A 19,111-nucleotide genomic window follows, 5' to 3' on the forward strand; every position below is an offset into this window, starting at 1 on the left:
GGTTTTCTTTTTGAAGTTATATATAATGTTTATTATGGTTCTAGTTTTTTGTAAACTATATAATTATGTCTAACATGGTTTGACATGAGAGAATGCCATATTTTTTGTTTTTGAAAATTTGTAAATTTGAAAACATCACTATTTTGGTTGAGAAAGGGTTAGTTACCAATAAAGTCAGGGAATTAGACAAAGATTTCGGTTTGTATTTTCTTGAAGGTGGAAAATTAGGGTTACTATTGTTTTAGAAAATGCACTTTTTATTTACTACAAATTAAATTAACATCTTTTACGAATTAAAATATATTATTTAGGTTTGTTTATATTGTTCGAAACTACAATTGGAACAATTGTTATGTTGTTATTGATGTCAAACCTTACTAGCAAGATATTTACTAATAGTGTAGAGTGTCATATATGTTGATTGATGAAGAGGATTTGAAAAGAAAGATAATTAGATGAACTGGTGAAGTTGTTGAGAAAAGAGGAGTAAAGATGTTGGAATTACAATGGGCACTTGATTAGTTAGTCTTTGACAAGATAATGTGTTGTTTAATCATCATGTGAAGTGAAGAAGATAGTTGAGTTGGAGTATATAAGAATAGAGTTGAAACAAGTCAAGAGACTTAACATTGTTGAGTATCAGTTTCACTAGGCTAATTAAGTAGAAGATTAAGGAACTTCAGAGATAGTTGAACAAACAATATTAACCAAGTGTTAGTTATGGCCAAGCAAGATGATGAAGAAAATGTAGTAGCGATCGAGCATAGTGAAGGTCAAGAGAGCTAGTGTAAGTCGAGCAAGACATAACAATAGAGATTGAGTAATATAGTGATGACTAAGCATAAGAACATGATGACATGACCGAGTGTCAGCACAATAACAATTTATGGAAGAATTGAAAATTGAGGCCAACATAGTTGAATTTTTGGATTGGTCAAAATGTGTGGATGATAAGGATTGATGAGCTCGCATATTTAATTTAAGAATTGAGTTTGTTATGTGATCAAAGGAAAGGATTTAAAAGAAGTTTATATAAGTGTAAAGAAAGGAGAAGAAGGACAAAATGATGAACAAATTCACTAAATCTGATCAAACCCTAAGACCTACGATGATGTTTAAGTGACATAAGATCAAGCTACCTATTTAAGGAGGGACAAGAGATGTTTTCTAAGGTTGGTTCATTGTTGAATGGAAAATTTGTGGAGAATCTATGAAGAACAAGGTAGTAGAGGAAAAGTGGAAGATTATTGCTTGAAGGATTGTCAAGCATATCAGAGATGAAGAACATAATGAAGTCTAGTCAATAAACCAGCAAATGAGTCGAATAGAGATCTAAATTTGCAAAGTGAGTTTTATCTTAACAGATCAAACCTAGTTGTTACTTTCTAACCATTGTGGCAGTTAAAATCCTTTAATCAAGGTTGACCTAACAACCATTTATAAAGTCATTAATCAAGTCAACATTTTAATGGAATGATCCAAAGTCCTCTAATAAGGCCACTCCAAAGAAGGCAATTAAATCCTTTAATAGGTTCACACCTAACAATGTGTTTTGTAATCTTTAATAGGGTTGGATCTTAATCGAGCTCACTTCAAAAGAGTGAGATAGTGGTAGCATGTTACTTGGTGATTTTTCCCAAATTGGGTTTGCGCGTTAAATCTTTGTGTCACAATTGTGTGAATGTTATTTTCATGTTACATGATATGTATTGATGTTTATCACTATTAGTCAACATATTCTTAACAAAGAACTAAGTGATGAAATGAATAAGTTGATTTATGGTTAAGTTGTTATATTAGCCGAGTGAGTTTATGAGATTGAATAAGTTGTTAAAAGTTGAATTAGTACATCTGGACCTAGAATAACTGGTTCACCCATCCCCCCCTCCCTCAATTATTCTAAATATTCTAACACATATATGTATAAATACTAACATTAATTTACATGGTATTACTACTTATATTAATATATTCTTATGTATATTAGTTTATTATTTTTTATATTAATTATTGAAAATATCTAATATCTAATATAAGACATATTTTTTAAATGCTTATTTTTGATCTCTCATAATCTTATATGTACCCTTTCATGCTTATATTTAAATGCAAAGTGCAAATCATTAGACTTTCAAAAATTAGGAGAATTTTACTGAGGTAAAGATGAGTTTCAAACTCCAAGATGACACATTTATCATAAAGGAATGATTATTTAGAAATCGTGAGGACCATCAAAATGTTATTCTAGGAAGGGAAACCTGAGAAGTGTGACAAATTATCCCAAATATAGAGAAATGACCAACAATATTTTGCACTAGGATTCTTCTTAGATTTCCACAACTTTTAATATATGAGTGGTGTATGGAGTATGACCAAGTTAAACACTTAAGACAAATTAACAATTGAAAACTCATATGAATGTTTCTCAAATCAATTATAGCTTATATGCAAAATGTGACTTATGTATACAAATAATATGAAAATAAAATAAAAAATTCTATTAACTCTACAGGATTAAGTCTTTATGCATTAATAGAAATATGTTTCCACTTAAATAGAGGTGGACCTATTAATCCAAGTAGATCTTTAATTCATAGATGGGTAGCAATGACATTAGAACTTCATTCCATAGAATATATATTGAAAACATAATACCAAGTTATTGATTTAAATTGATGTGTACAAATAATGTGAAAATCAAGCAAAATTTAACTCTACGTAATTAAGTCTTTATACATAAATAAAAATATTTCCCCCCTCAAATAGAGGCAAACATATTAACCCAAGTAGATCTTCAATTCACTAAATCGAAGGATAGCAATGACATCTGAGCTTCATTCCATAGAATATATATTTAAGGCATAAGAACATGTTATTGATTTAAATTGATGTGTACAAATAAAATGAAATCAAGAAAATTTTAACTCTATGGGATTGTCTTTATACGTAAATAGAAATGTGTTTCCCCTCAAATAAAGGCAGGCCTAGTAACCTGAGTAGATCTTTAATTCACTAAATTGTAGGATAACATGAAATTAGAACTTTATTCCATCGAGTATATATCAAATACATAATATTATTGATTTAAATTACTAAAACCCTCCTAAACCTAGGAATGATGTTTGCCTATTGTGATAAAATGAGTTAGATAGAGGTGACTGATTACTTTGATGAAATCAGAGCCAATGCATTAGCTACTAGGTAGCATTTTGAGCTAATCTAATTAAATTAAAGTAAGTTATTTCTAAGTTCCAACTTTTTGAATCTAAGCTAGGGAGACTACCAACAATCATAGAAGAGGTTCTATAAGTGCATATGCATAAGTTTATCTTAAATGGGAAGCATGATGGGCATGATTCCCTCCTTTGCAATGATGCATTGTTATTACTTAACATTAACTAAGAATAATAAGGGTTATTATTTCATGGAATAAATAACAAAGCTTTATAGTTACATGAAACCTTATGTTTTCCATTCTCCCAACAATGTTTATGTAAACATTTTAGGCATTGATCTAGATATGGCCTTCAATAGAAAAGAATTTAGTGATAACTAAACAACAAATAAATTGTAGGGGTGATAATGTTTCGATAAGTAAAAAAGTAACACTAGTTTTATAGGAGATGATATTCTATTATGATTTTTTGGAGCTGGTAACAAACATTTAAGGCACTTTAATCTTTTGGAAATAAATGTAACTATTAAAAGTAATTTGGTAGGATTATTCTTTTGAGAAAATGTTAACAATTGATCAAATGATCTTATTTGATTTGTGTAGTAGCTTACTGGTCAAGTCCCCTTCTTAAACTAAATAGATCTTGAGTCCCCATGGTCAAATATGACAACACCTCACCTTTTTTTCTAAGATGTTTAAAAAGATTCAAAAAATAAGATAGACTCATAGTTGTACATTAAGCCATTTTTAGAAAATTAATGTGACATCTTATAATTAGATATTTTTTAGATTACTAAACTCATGAGAACAAGTAGAATTCTACAATTCATTAAATAAATTTGTGTCTTGCTTATGGATTCAATGACAAAATGTTTTTTTTAGATTAAAATTTGAGTCCTTACTTTGTCATCCATCATCAAGGTGAATTATAGAGATTGGGATGGATGAAATTTTGTATCGTAGCTTACTTGTTAGATGTCCATATAATTAATTGGTTTGGAGTCTCCATGTTCAAATATGATGAAACATCACATATTTTTTGCAAAGGTATCCAAAAGGGTCTGGAAAAAGAAAATAGATTGATTCTTGTGCACCAAGCCAAGTTTTTTAATACACTAATGTCATATCTTATAATTATTTATTTTTCAAATTCACTAAATCTATAATAACAAGTAGAGTTCTACAGTTCATAAGATGAATAAGGGAGTTAGTTTTGGTTTTGATTGCGTAAGTTTTTTTGTTGCATCAACATTTTTGAATCACACTATGGAATCCATCATGAGGATGAATGATAAAGAACATAAGGATCAATTATGATATGTATGCTCCCTATCATCGAGTCATTAAGCTAGACCATAGAGACCTTATGCTCTCTATGACTCATCCTGATGATGGATCACAAAGTGTAATATGAATTATTTATGCCAAAAAGAAAAGAAAAAAAGACACTTGTGCAATTGAATCCAGGTGATGGATCACAAATGCTCTCTCTCTCATCGATTTTGATGATGGATCACATAGTGTGAGCCAAGATGTTTAGAATATAAAAATAATTACATAATTGAATCCAAAAGAAACTCACATATTTGATAAATCTTTTTGGAAATAAGTAAATTGACATGTTATTGTTTGTGTTTCATTATAATATTAATTGTATTCAACCACCTTACCCACTATCAAATTACCTTTCCCTTGCCTAACTTTGATTTTTCTATCCAAAATCTCAAAGAAAATATTAATATAACAATTACTTGATGACAAGCCATGTATAGGGGAAAACACTTTGTAGCTGCTCGGGCTAACTTCATGCACCTAGAACTCTTAAACCGTAAGTCATTTTTGTCATTTTTTAGAACGTACCTCCATAGGTGAGTGAAGTGCTTAAAGCAAGGTTTCGACATTTGGGTATTCACAGATCTCTTTGTAGCGATCATGGAGCACCAAGTGGTCCAAAAGTTGTCATTTCAAAACACTCACTCGATATCCACTATGCCCATGCACCAGTAATCACCCACTAATAAAATATTTGTAGTTTTGGCAAAGTGTCCTAGTAGTCTTTATGAAATGTCCTAATAGTAGTGTACAAATGAGTTAATCACCCACCAAAAAAGCTAACTAATAGTACAAGAGTGATAGACTATTAATATATACTCTTTCATTTTTAGACTTTTTAAAAAGTAGTAACCATTTAGATCTTCTCCTCTATTTAAAATGTCTTTTTTATCATCAATATTGTAAAATAGTGACCATCGTCAAAATAAAAGATTAATATAAAACAAATTGAAAAGACTAAACAATATAAGCAGGCCCGCCTGTTGTAACGTTTCTTGGCAGTTGAGTCTTAGAAAAAAAGAGCCCGCTCAAATGACTTCACTTCCTCTCGGGAAGAAAACACAAACCAATATGAAAATTGGGTGAGCCTGTTTGCAGTTTAGTGGGAAAGAAAAATAGCTAAATGAAAGGTGAGCAAATGCTTGGCAGTTTCATAGCGGGAGGGAAGGAAAGAAGAAATCAAAGTGCGCATGTCTGCAAAGTGTTGGATATTCGCAAAAGAACACTAAATAAAAGTGGCTCGCCCTCTATTCACTTCACCTACTCTACGCCTGCAATTTTTCAGTTTTCTTCTATCCACTTTTGAGATAAGATGGAATCATACAATGCTCCCACAGCTAAGCTTGCTTTCCAGAGCGATAAGATTTATCATGTGTTTCTGAGTTTCAGGGGAGCAGATGTCAGAAAGACTCTGGTCGATCATCTTTACCAAGCCCTCTCCGCAGCCGGACTCAATGTCTTCATTGACTCTGAGAAATTGAAGAAGGGGGAAATAATTGATCTGAGCTTGGAAAGAGCAATTGAGAGGAGCGCCATACGCATCCCTGTATTCAGCAGAGGATATGCAGCCTCAGCTTGGTGTCTCAAGGAGGCTGCAGCAATGCTGATGTCCCCTGGTTTGATTATTCCTCTGTTTTATCATGTGCATCCAACTCATGTTAGATATCCTTTAAGCGAGTCCAGTCCATACAACCAGTCATTTCACAAGCATTATGGGCATTCAGATCGATACACAAGAGAAGAGGTTGAGAAGTGGAAGAATGCCCTTGTGGAGATCTGTAAACGCTCGGGCTGGTCCATGGATCTAACGGAAGGGTAAGTAACGAGCCTCACTTTGTGCTTTTTATAAAATATTTTTATTAAGTTATGATGGATGATATATACAATTATAAATATGGATGACAAGCATTTATGGATATAAATGTGGAGAAGTGATTGGGCCAAATTTATATGGCAGATTTATATTTGGATTTTGATTTGGGCAAATACATTATATCTTAGTAGGTACTACCATTTTGCAAAATTTTCTTGAAAATGGTTACTGTCACCATTTCAGCTACGAAGCTCGATTGGTAAAGATTGTGGTGAATGATCTGATAAAGACAGTGGACAGAGTGCCATTAGAAGTTGCAGAGCATCCAGTGGGAATCGATAGTGTGACGAGTCTACTCATTCAGAAATTTAATCTTAATTCAACGAATGGGATATTTAAACTTGGCATATGGGGTATTGGTGGTATTGGGAAGACCACAGTTGCCAAAGCAGTGTATAATCAAGTCTATGCTACTTTTGAAGCTGCATCCTTTGTGCCCAATGTCCGTGCCACTGCTAGAGAGGTCACAGGACTTCCAAAACTGCAGAATCAAATTCTCAAAGATTTAACCAATTATGTTGGACAAGTGCACAGTATCGATGAGGGTAAATCAGTTTTCAGAGATCGTCTGGGAGGAAGGCGTATTCTGCTTGTTTTGGATGATGTGGATAGTGTCAACAATTGAAAGCTCTGGTTGGAGACTGGCTAGCCATGGGAAGTAGAGTTATTATAACTTCTAAAGATCAACATATTCTGAATGTTGCTCGGGCTGACACTATCCACGAGATGAGTGGATTGGAGATAGATGAAGGTCTTCAGTTATTCAGTTGGCATGCCTTTCTCAGAGCATCTCCTAGTCAAAATCTCCAAGATCTGTCCAAAAGAATAGTGAAAGCTTGCAAGGGGCATCCTCTTTCATTGGAAGTGATTGGATCCTTATTGTATGACAAGCAGGATAACATAGGTTGCTGGGAAGAAGCTCTTCACAACATTACTTCAAACCAAGACATTTACGACAGACTTTATCTCAGTTATAGTGCTCTTACTGAAGATGAAAAAGAAATATTTGTTGACATTGCTTGTTTCTTTATTGGAGAGCAGCAAAAATTTCCTACTATTTTCTGGAAATCCTTGTATGGAAAGGTAAACACTGCCTTATGTAATCTTTCTATGAAATTGCTGATAAAGATTGATATTCGGGGTGCATTTTCTATGCATGACCATTTGAGAGACATGGGACGCACCATTGCTGAAAGAGAAAAAAAGGGTACCCGACTATGGGGAGATGTCAGTTCGACCATCAGATCTAATAATATCACTCGCCTCCAACTCAATGAGGGCAATCCACAAAGGCTTGAATCATAGTGCAAGCCCACTCTTCGCTATCTCTGTTTGCAGAATATGGACATTGAAGGCATGACAAAAGATACACTGGCCATGGTTCCACCAAGTTTAATATGGTTAAGGCTTAAAGATTGTCAGTATACTACAGGGATGAACAAAATTAAAAAGAAGCGACATCACTCCAGATTTGTAGGTAACATCTGGCAATTGAAGATAATGCAAATAAGACACCGCAATGTTGTTGAAATCCATCACATCTCTTCCCTATTTTCACTTCCAAACATACAACTGCAGCATTTAGATTTAAGTAGCTGTGAGAACTTGTACAAACTCCCTGATTCTATTGGCAACCTCTCACAGCTGCAGCACTTGGATTTAAGTCATTGTTACAGCTTGAATAACTTCCTGATACTATTGGAAATCTGTCACAGCTACAATATTTGGTTTTAACTGGGTGTGAGAATTTGAATAACCTCCCTGATACCCTTGGCAATTTGTCACAGCTGCAACACTTGGATTTAAGTAGGTGTGAGAATTTGAAAAACCTCTCTGACACAATTAGAAACTCGGCACAGCAGCACTTAGATCTAAGTGGATGTGTGAACTTGAATAACCTCTCTATACCATTCGAACTTTATCACAGCTGGAAATTTAAGAGGGTTGTGAATTTGATTGACCTACCTGAGACTATTGGCAACTTGTCACAGCTCCACCACTACTTTGATTTAAGTTCATGTGTGAATTTGAATAATCTCCCTAATACCATTGGTAACCTATCACAGTTACAACACTTGAATTTAAGTGGGTGCAGAAGATTAAATAACATACCTTGTACAATTGGCAACTTCTCACAGCTGCAACATTTGGATTTAAGTGGGTGTGAAAAATTGAATGAACTTCCTGGCACCATTGGCAACTTATCACAGCTCCAACATTTGGATTTAAGTGGGTGTGTAAACTTATCACAGCTACAAAGCTTGAATTTAGGTTGGTGTGAGAGCTTGAATGAGATGAATGCTACCATTGGCAGTTTATTACAGTTGAAGCACTTGCATTTAATTCATGTAGTAATTTGAAAAGCATCCCCGATACCATTGGCGATTTATCACAGCGGCAAAACTTAGATGTAGATTGGTGTGAGAATTTGAATGACCTCCCTAATACAATCGGAAACTTATCACAGCTCCAAAATTTGGATTTAAGCTTCTGTGGGAAGTTATGTTAAATAATCAATATCTCAACCTTACTAAGAGTGAAGAATATTATTTTTTGTGAAACTGTAATGTGGATATTTTGAAAAGTCCATTGTATGGAGATAGAAAAAAGTTGAGGTCTAAGATAATCATGATATTTATGATGAGGGCAATACATTAATTGTTTTTAAAATTAAGGGTTCTTACATGCGGTATATACTTTGTTATATGTTAGTGTTTTTCAATAGTTTTAGAAAACTTTTAGTTTACAATGTAAAAATATTTTTAAAATTCATTTAAAATGTAATTGTGCTAATTATGACAATGTATTTTATTTTTAAAAATTTGTTAAATTTGTTTTCATACAAATTTAGCATCTTCATGTTTTCAATTATCACATCTACAAAACTTGTAGTAGATTTGTTAACTTGAGTAGTTTGTTTGATACAATTGGCAACTTATTGTAACTAGGGAACTTGGATTTAGATTGGTTAGTGTCTGAAACTTTCAATCTTTAGATGAAAGTTTATCTTTAATCTCTTCTGACACTCTTGCTGTGAGCCTAAAAAGTCTTGCTTTCGATGGCTATTGCTCTTAAAGAAAATTGTTGTTGGTAATATTTTACGTCATGAGTTGGGTTGTCCTATTGTTTGTGGTGTGTACTATGTCCCCGAATCTTTTGAACACGTATTTTTTAAATGTGATTTTGCCTGAGGTGTGTGGTCTATTTTTTTTGGGTCACCCATTGTTTGGAATAACAATCCTGGTCTGTCATGGAGTGAAGTCTTAACCGGTTTTATTGAGTCCTTTGATCTCAAGTCTAACACATTTTGGTATGTTCTTACCTGTGAGATTTTATGGTTTCTTTGGAAGGAGAGAAATGGAGAGAGTTTTCAAAAGAGGAGGTAGCTTATTGAGTTTGGATGTAAACTCATTCATAGTTATATTATGTCACAGGTTGCTGCAGCCTTAGAGATTATCAAAGACAAGTTCTTGATGCTGATGAGGGAGGGGCAAGTCATGATCTAGAAAAAAGATATTGTATCATGCCAATACTTCTCCATTCACAAGGATATGCTCAAGCAAAGAGAAATGGATAACCTAAGTCAATTTATTGAGAAGCTTAATATTGAAGATAGATCTAGTGTTGACTATAGGGTGCATCATGACCAAGCATTACCAAGGCATGGAGATAGATAGGACATTGTTGGACACTTCTTTCAGGCTTTTTTGGTGTCAAGAACACTTTTTTGTAGTAACAAGTCTTTACGTGAATGTTGATTACTCTAAATGTATGTGTTTAATAATTGCTAGCTGTTGCATATGTGTGGGTGTTTTTAGTAGTTTTTTTTTATAGAAAAAATGGCTAGCTAATATTCTAAACTCTTCTGAGGTACTTGTTTTTCTTGAACTTGTATTATTGTAACCCATAATTTATCACTATTTGTAATCCATCTTTTTACCCTATGTTAATAAAAAAAAAATTATTATATAGTATTATATATTTTATTAAATAAACATAATTTTATTTAATATTATATAGTATTTGAAAGAACTAAGTTGTTATATGTTATCACATGTCATGTTATCATGTAAATTTTTGAAAGGAGTCATAGGGTATCCTATGACCTCTTATGACCCATTAGAACACAACATGTATGTCTTTAGGGGTCCTAGAACCCCTAGGAACACATGTTGTTATGTGGATGCTTAAAATGGGTCATAGGATAACCTACAACCCCTTTCGACCCATCGGAAGACAATATATATGTCTAAACACATGTTGTCATGTGATTGGTCAAAAGGGGGTATCCTACAACCCCTTATGACCCATTAGAGCACAACATGCATGTCCCTAGGGGTCCTAGGACCCCTAGAAATACATGTTGTCATGCGAATGGTCAAAATGGGTCATAGGGTATCTTATGGCCTCTTTTGATCGATTGGAACACACCATGTATGACCCCTAGGAACACATGTTGTCATGTGATTGGTTGAAATAGGTCATAGGATTTATTATGACCCCTTATGACCCATTGGAACACAATACGCATGTCCCTAGGTGTCCTAGGACACCTAGGAACACATGTTGTCATGTCAATGGTTGGAAGGGATCATAGGATAACCTATGATCCCTTATGACTCATTGAAACACAATATGCACGTCCCTAGGGGTCTTAGCTAGGATCCCTAGGACCCTTAGGACCACATATTGTCATGTGAATGGTCAAAAGGGATCACAAGGTAACCTATGACCCCTTTTGACACATTGGAACACAACATGTATGTCCTTAGAGGTCCTAGGACCCTTAAGAACACATGTTGTTATGTGAATAGTTGAAAGGGGTCATAGGGTAACTTATGACCCCTTATGACTCATTCGGACACAACATGCATGTCCTTAGGGGCCCTCTAGGAACACATGTTGTCATTTGAATGGTTGAAAGGGGTCATACAGTAACCTACGACCCCTTATGACCCATTCAAACACAACATGAATGTCTCTAGTGGTCCTAGGACCCATAGTGGAACCCAAGAGAAATAAACCTAACATATTACAATGTTTACTAAACTATTTTTAAAAAAGTTTAAACAACATCAAAGTAACAATGTTAAAGCAATATACACATACACAACTTTTACACAAATGCAATTACAATATAGATTTCATTCCTAAAGGGTTCCTTTGCGTTGAGTCACATTTAAGAAAGTTTTATTAATTAGTTAAGTCTCAAATACAATGTTCATGATCATAAGGGAATAACAGATACATCATCTCATAAGCCAATACATAGATACAACTAATACAATGAATGTACATCCACTGCACATGTCACAGGGTATGTGAGAATAGATACAATACATCAGAATATATGATAACATAAATACATCAAAGGAATAGAAGTCTCCAAGATAGGAATAAGAATGATAAAGGTACAACTAGGTATGTGTAGGATCATGGTGTGCCAAAAAGTGGCGATGTGAAAAAAATAGAGTTTGAACACGTCTAAAAGCGCTTCAAAATTCGCTCTGACTTTTTTCCACCTATCCAGGTACCAAGCTTGGAAGGAAAGGCCGAGCCTTATCGGATATCCGATCTAATATCAGATATCCGATAATCATTGACATTATTATTATAATATTATAATAATATAAAAACATTATATTATAACAGTATAATACATTATAATATAATATTATTAAATATAATATTATTATAATAATTATTATTATTATACTATAATATAATAATATTATTATTATAATATTAAATTTTATATTATATTATTATAATATAATACATTATAATATAATATTATTATTATAGTATAATATTATACGATTATAATAATATTATATTATAATAATATAATAATATAATATAATATTTTATATTATAATATATATTAATGTAATATAATATATATAAAATATAATATAAAAATATATAAAATATAATATAATATAATATTTCAAAGCTATATGTTATATGTTATATATCTTATATATAAAATATAAGATATTCGGGCGATCAAATAGTCGATACCTGTAGCATTACATAAAAAAAAAACTAGACCCGCGGACCCTCATTTCTCACATTTTGGGGGCCAGTATTAGCGTGCGACCGGATATCAGATACAAGATCGGATATCGAATATTAAGGTTTTTTTTTTTTTTAAACTAATTTTTAATCTAAATTCGATAGATTTTGGCATGATTTTGTTTGTTTTAGTTGAATCTAGGGTTTTTTTGAAAAAAAAGGTTAAAATTAAGGTTTTTTTAAAATATATATTACGTTTTGCAATTCAATAGGAATGGCTGATCAGAATGATGACATTGAGGCAGGGAATAATATTCCTCGTAACCCCCCACCAAACGATCCAGTACCCCCACAAAACCGTCCATCAAACGATCCTCTACTCCCTCAAAACCCTCCTCGAATCGAGGATTTGATAAATGAAAATCTCACCGAGTTGAGATGTTTGCATAGAACTTATAATAATGTACCCGCATTGGCTCTTATGTTATCCACATTAAACACCATAGTGGATAACATTGAAACCCTTACAAACCAACAAAATGCCGCTCTTCATTGGCATGATCAAATGCACAAGATGTTTGATGATGGTTTGGATTATGATGAAGTTGCGGCCCTTAACATAAGCAAAGACAATTTGGCCAGCCTTCTTGCGAACCCGAAAATAGGTTTACCAGTTGACCCAAAAAAATCCAAACTATCGATTAAATGGTGCACAAATGACGCCATACGTGCAAACTTTTGAGATCGTTGGTGGATGGTCTTTGATATCCCTCCACATGGAAATTTAGACATACCATTTTATTTCCATAGAAAATTATATGCTGAATTTGTGTTGAAACTTAAAGTGAACCATTGGAGCATGAAGCCCAACATGGGCTTAGGACTAGGAGCTCCTCAGGATAGACCCTCTTCCCAGCGAAAGAAAGCTGGCACTTTTGTCCCCCCCACTGATATCTCCCCTCCTCCTCAAGTGCAGCATCCAGATATTATGATAGAGGCTAGCTCTCAGACTATTAGAGCCATTCATAGGCTGAGTAGCCTAATGATATCTCAGGCTAGGTCAATCTTGCCTCCTCGTCTTGATGATGTTGGTGCTAGTTCATCATCGGCTAGCTCATCACATGTTTGTGTGCCTCACACTTGCATTACGTGCAAGAATATTTGCTTGGGTCCCATAGGTGATCTTCCTAAGTATCATTTTGTATTAGACGAGGATACACCAGACACACACGCAGAGGCTATAGACCCTGATGCGAGAGAGGAGGGGAATGCAGAGGCATGGGCTCCTTTAGTGTCGGTACGTGTACATTTTTTTTTGTTATGACATATGTGATTTAAAGTTAATTTTTAATAGAGTAATTTTAATTTTTAAGCCATATTAACTTTTATATGTATGTGATCTTCATTCACGTTTAGTTGATGACCGAGGAGGAGCTCAGACAGATTGATGATGCCACACTCTGGACCATTCCATTTGGCCTTGAGACATCTACGGTACATTATGTTGTGTTCGCATTTTTTTTTCTATTTGATATTGTAGCATATATGGTTGCTAATCTTTCTTTTATCTTGCAGGTAGCACCTATCCCGGAGGGACAAAGTGCGGAGGGTGAGCCAGCACGCATTGACAAAGGAAAGGTAATTAGGCTCTTTCTATTTGATTAAATATCAATGCATTCTTGTAAAATGTTTGTGGTAATCCCATTTAATTACATTCGTTATTGTATATAGGGCGTTGCTACTGGTGATGAGCATGTACAGATTCTTTATTGTATATATTTGTGTAAAATTTTGTCTATGGATACATGTATTTTGATATATATTTTTGCCATTTATGTGCACAATGATATACATATTAATTTAGTATCTAGTATTGTTCAATTTATCGTGGATCATGTGTCATGCCCTAAATTTTACTAGTAAAAACACAACAATGGTTTTTTTTTTGTAGCTTATGAAGTCGCATAAGAAATTACATATTGTAAAACAAAGTTATCATTGAATAGGAGTTCAAGACTCATGTGGATAGTGTCATCTGGTTGTAACATTTTAATCATAGGTGGTTTTCAAATAGATTGGATGATAGTCTAGTTCAAGTTAGCATCATGAGTCAAAAGAGCAAGTTCAAGATACAACACTCATAAATTAGTGAGGTAATTCATATCCTAACAAGCCTCTTATACTAATATTCTATTAGGGTCTGTCGGTTGTATCATATGGACTAGGTCATGATTCTAGCATGTAAGGGAAGGGGATCAGAATTACTTATTATCCTCATTACCAATGTACACACATTCATTAATCATTACAATATATATTAATGTGACAATTACTATATGTGTGGAAGTGTAGTATATCTTAATCAATTAAACACATGTATCTAGAGAATTTAGATTTAGTACTCATCACATGAGCACCCTTAGTCAAATAAGAAAATGTACACTTATCTACCACACTATATCGAATCTAACCATTGGAAATTAGACAAGATATGCCCTAAAGGTAGCTTTGAAGTCTACGTGATGGAGAAGGGGCCACTTGTATTAATAGTATCCAACATTCAACACATACTATACACAACTTATGGAATAAACAATTTCTTTTATGTGCCAAACGTGTATCATGTGCTTGCATCCATATCTTACTGGTTACAGGTCCTCTAGAAGATTGGACCAATACTAAGTCATTTTTTCCCTCTTTACTCTATTTAGTCATCCTTATGCATTCTATCAACATTGCTTCCTCACCAAAATAGCACTCACTACAGTTTCCTAAACACAAAAATTACTATTTCAATACATAAATTAAACTCACTCTAACAAAAGACAATTACTAACTATGTAGCTCATCAACTACTAACTAATCTAGCTACATTGCCATGCTTTTACATTTACTATTTTAATTACTATAATTACTATACTATTACATTTACTTTTTACATTATTACATCTAATTATTCACCATAAGCTTACTTTCTCACTATCAATATTATTATTATCAAAGCATGTTATTATTCAAAGTAGTTTCATAGTACGAATTAGTAAGCACATAAAATGAGGAACTCTTAGTAAGTCTAAGGGCCAATTCAAAGTACTTAACTCAATAATAATTCACAATCAGTATTTAAACACATCATACTACATCATCGTATTGAGTGTGTCAATTTAAATTTGTTAGATGAATTATTTATGCAAGAATTAGGTGCAAGCGTATAAATAAGGTTTGTATATAACATACCTTGTCGCTCTGACATATATGTATTCATCATTTCATGCAACTAACGTAGTAAAATGTGGTGTACATGAATCATATTATCATTAATTATACATAGGGTACATGAGTTGACGAGCTACCTCTAATGACATGCCTATTGACCCTTATTACATACTAGCTAACTAATGCTTTATTCCTACACTACATTTTCAAATTGGTATATATATTCTATTGACTTTGATATTCTACTAATATCTTCAATCAAATCCACAACATTCATAATCTAACTAACATTCCCTCAAGCCAAATATAAAATTCACTTGACATTAAATCCAACATCTACACAAGTTTGTCATGCATTCAATTCTATCTAGTAACTCTTATCTATCAATGTGCTTTATTGACTAGATAAAACTAGATTTGGGTTATTATTTTAATCCACCATCCATCCTTATCCTTGATTCTCCAACCCCATCATCCCGACAACTTACTTCATATTAACCCTATTATATCTACATCCAACTATCCTAATTTATAGTCTTAACACTAATTTAATTAAACCCTCCGTACTTAACATTATGTTCAATTATATATGCATTCTTGTAAACTTATTTATTTCATTTAATTTATTTTCCTATATTGAGCTTTTCCATTACCATATGGTTCAATTGTTACATGTTTCTAAATGAGCCCTGTGATATAAACATTACCCTTAAACTAAGCTCAAATACACTAAGTGTCATTATCCTCTACTCAAGACTTGAAATGATCAAATAATTATCTAATAAAAATAAAAATAAATCTAAAGGGTAAATCTCCTATCTATCTTAAATCCTCATCATTCCCTAACTCTTACCAAGGCCACATTTCTTCCTACACATGGTCCCCACAAGGTCCCACGTGGGTCATGTGCAGAATTTTGACTGCACAACAAGATTTTGACATAAAATTTTCCTTCCAAATTATTGAGTGCACAACAAGATTGTAAGCAATCTACTAAGTTTTAAATTTATACAATCAATGGTATCACATAACATCTATGGATTGTTATTATCAACTAGTCATTTACAATACCACAAGGAGAAAACTTTCTTTCACATTTTCAAATGATAACAATGATGTCAAAGTAAATCTGCGACTCATACCAATGCTTTCATAACAATATAAACTCCAAATGAAACATGCATATACAACCTTATCAATTATTTCCTCTAAACGTACATTAGGTAACAATGATACAATCTCCTTCCATCACAATGGGGCAACATAAGGAACTTTTCAAAATCATAAGGAACATGAACATTGAAAGATATGGACAATGAGTAGCATGAACATTGTCCAACATGATCGTTGAGAACATGAACAAGCTGGTGAATCCTCCTTCACAAATGAGGGCACAATGTCAATTTTTCTCATCCAACATCAATCTGCAAGATGATCATTCCAAGCCATTTCCATTGCTCCCTTGGACACAAATTTGCATATGCAACACAACAAAATAACAAGGACCATGGGTGCTTTCCACCCAACCATAGGCCTCAAAGAGACCACCCCCGCGCTAGGGAACAAGGCTCAAACTGGGATACACATACAATCTTTCAATGCGTAAACATTACATTTCAAACTTGAACAATTTCCCCCCAAGTCTATTTCACAATGGCTTCACAGATGGAACCATAAACATAGGGTGAAGGTGTGTTCTAAAATGGAGACTTGCCATACCAAACCATATCTGCAATAAACAATTTTCATGCCCTCTCGGGGCTATCATAATTCAGCAAATTTCATGCCCTCTCGTGGCTATCATAAATCAACAATTTAATGCCCTCTCGGGGCCTCCACATTTCCTCCTCCAAACCCACTACCATCAGCTGTAACTCCTCAAACTTCTTTTCTACACCATACTTTCCTTATCACCCCTAGCAAGATATGAATGTTTATGGCATACGATGGAGCCCATACTCCAAGGTTCTCAATACATTTTTCAAACCCAACTTAAGCCCTTCACCCTAGACTTCTCTTCCCTTCCCACAAGGGTGAGTGTAAGTCCCACGTCCATAACAACACTCAAGCATAAAACAAGAAAACAAAACCAAGTAGAAATAAAACAAGAAATTTTCAAGAGCACATCACATTTTCACAACACAATATCAACACCCATAATGCAACAAGGAAATAGAGGAAATCCAAACCTCATACTCACAATACTCCACACAATACAACAAGATGCACAATGGTGTCACACTAATCTACATGGAATGAACACCATTCAAGCACTCACATGAATGCTACTCCACAATGCAATGCAATGCATACTCCATTGATAAACTCCACACTTGCATATTTTCTTAACCATGCTAAAAGAAATAAATGGAAAAGAAGCAAGTTTGAGATACCAACCTTGGTCCAAGCTAGGGTAAGGATAGTTGTAGTAGAGCTCCCCTAATCTCCCTCCAAAACCTAACTATCTCTAAAATTAGAGAGTGGGTAGACACCCCACTAGTTTGGCCAAGACCCTCTAATAAAGCCTTCCCACTAACTTATTTTAGCAAAAACACTAAGCCACTACTTCTTACAAACTTGTCTCCTCTAATGGTTCATTGATAGCCCTCACGAGCTCTGAGTTATGACCCTCAAAATATCGACCTCAAAATGCACTTAGAGCACCTTGGAGACTCCTCGGTATGGGGTGGCCGTAGACGATGGATGGTTTCCGTGGCTAGAAAAAGGGTGTCACTAAGGTTCACTTTCCCACCCGAAGCTAATGGCATTAACAATTCGATGCCAAGATCAACGGTTTCAAAGTTACGCTGTGGTGCACCTATGAATTGAGGCACACTGCGAGTTTTGGCATCGAGCAAGATCGTTGTGCCAAATCCAAATGAAATGTGATATCTCAAAAATGAGATAGATTATTTTAGGTCTCAGCATCACCGTCCTGTAGCATTCGACAGTTCATCGATAGCCCTCACGAGGTCCAAGTTATGACCATCGAAAGATCGACCTCAAAATGCACTTAGAGCACCTTAGAGACTCCTCGATATGGGGTGGCCGCAAATGATGGATGGTCTCCATGGTCGAAAAAAGGGTGTGACTAGGGTTCACCTACCCATCCAGAGCTAATGGCACTGACAATTCGATGCCAAGATCAACAGTTTCAAAGTTACGTTGCGGTGCACCTATGAACTCAAGCACACTACGAGTTTTGGCATCGAGCGAGATTGTTGTGCCGAATCCAAACGGAATGTGATCTCTCAAAAATGAGATAGGTTATTTTAGGCCTCAGTATCACCGTCCTATAGCATTGGACAGTTCATCGATAACCCTCACAAGCTTTGAGTTATGACCCTCGAAAGATCGACCTCGAAATGCACTTAGAGCACCTTGGAGACTCCTCGGTACGGGGTGGCCGCAAATGATGGATGGTCTCCATGGCCGAAAGAAGGGTGTGACTAGGGTTCACCTCCCCATCCGGAGCTAATGGCACTAACAATTCGATG

At 34.4% G+C, this 19,111-nt stretch overlaps 1 pseudogene; it reads left to right on the top strand.

Annotated features, from left to right (window-relative positions):
* Positions 1-5,677: 5,677 nt before the first annotated feature.
* LOC149572747 (disease resistance protein L6-like) overlaps positions 5,678-19,111 on the top strand; it is a 56,106-nt pseudogene continuing 42,672 nt past the window's right edge.

Source organism: Cupressus sempervirens, chromosome 2, assembly GCF_028749045.1.
Source record: "Cupressus sempervirens isolate cs-2001-9-10 chromosome 2, ASM2874904v1, whole genome shotgun sequence".
Classification (NCBI taxonomy): Eukaryota; Viridiplantae; Streptophyta; class Pinopsida; order Cupressales; family Cupressaceae; genus Cupressus; species Cupressus sempervirens.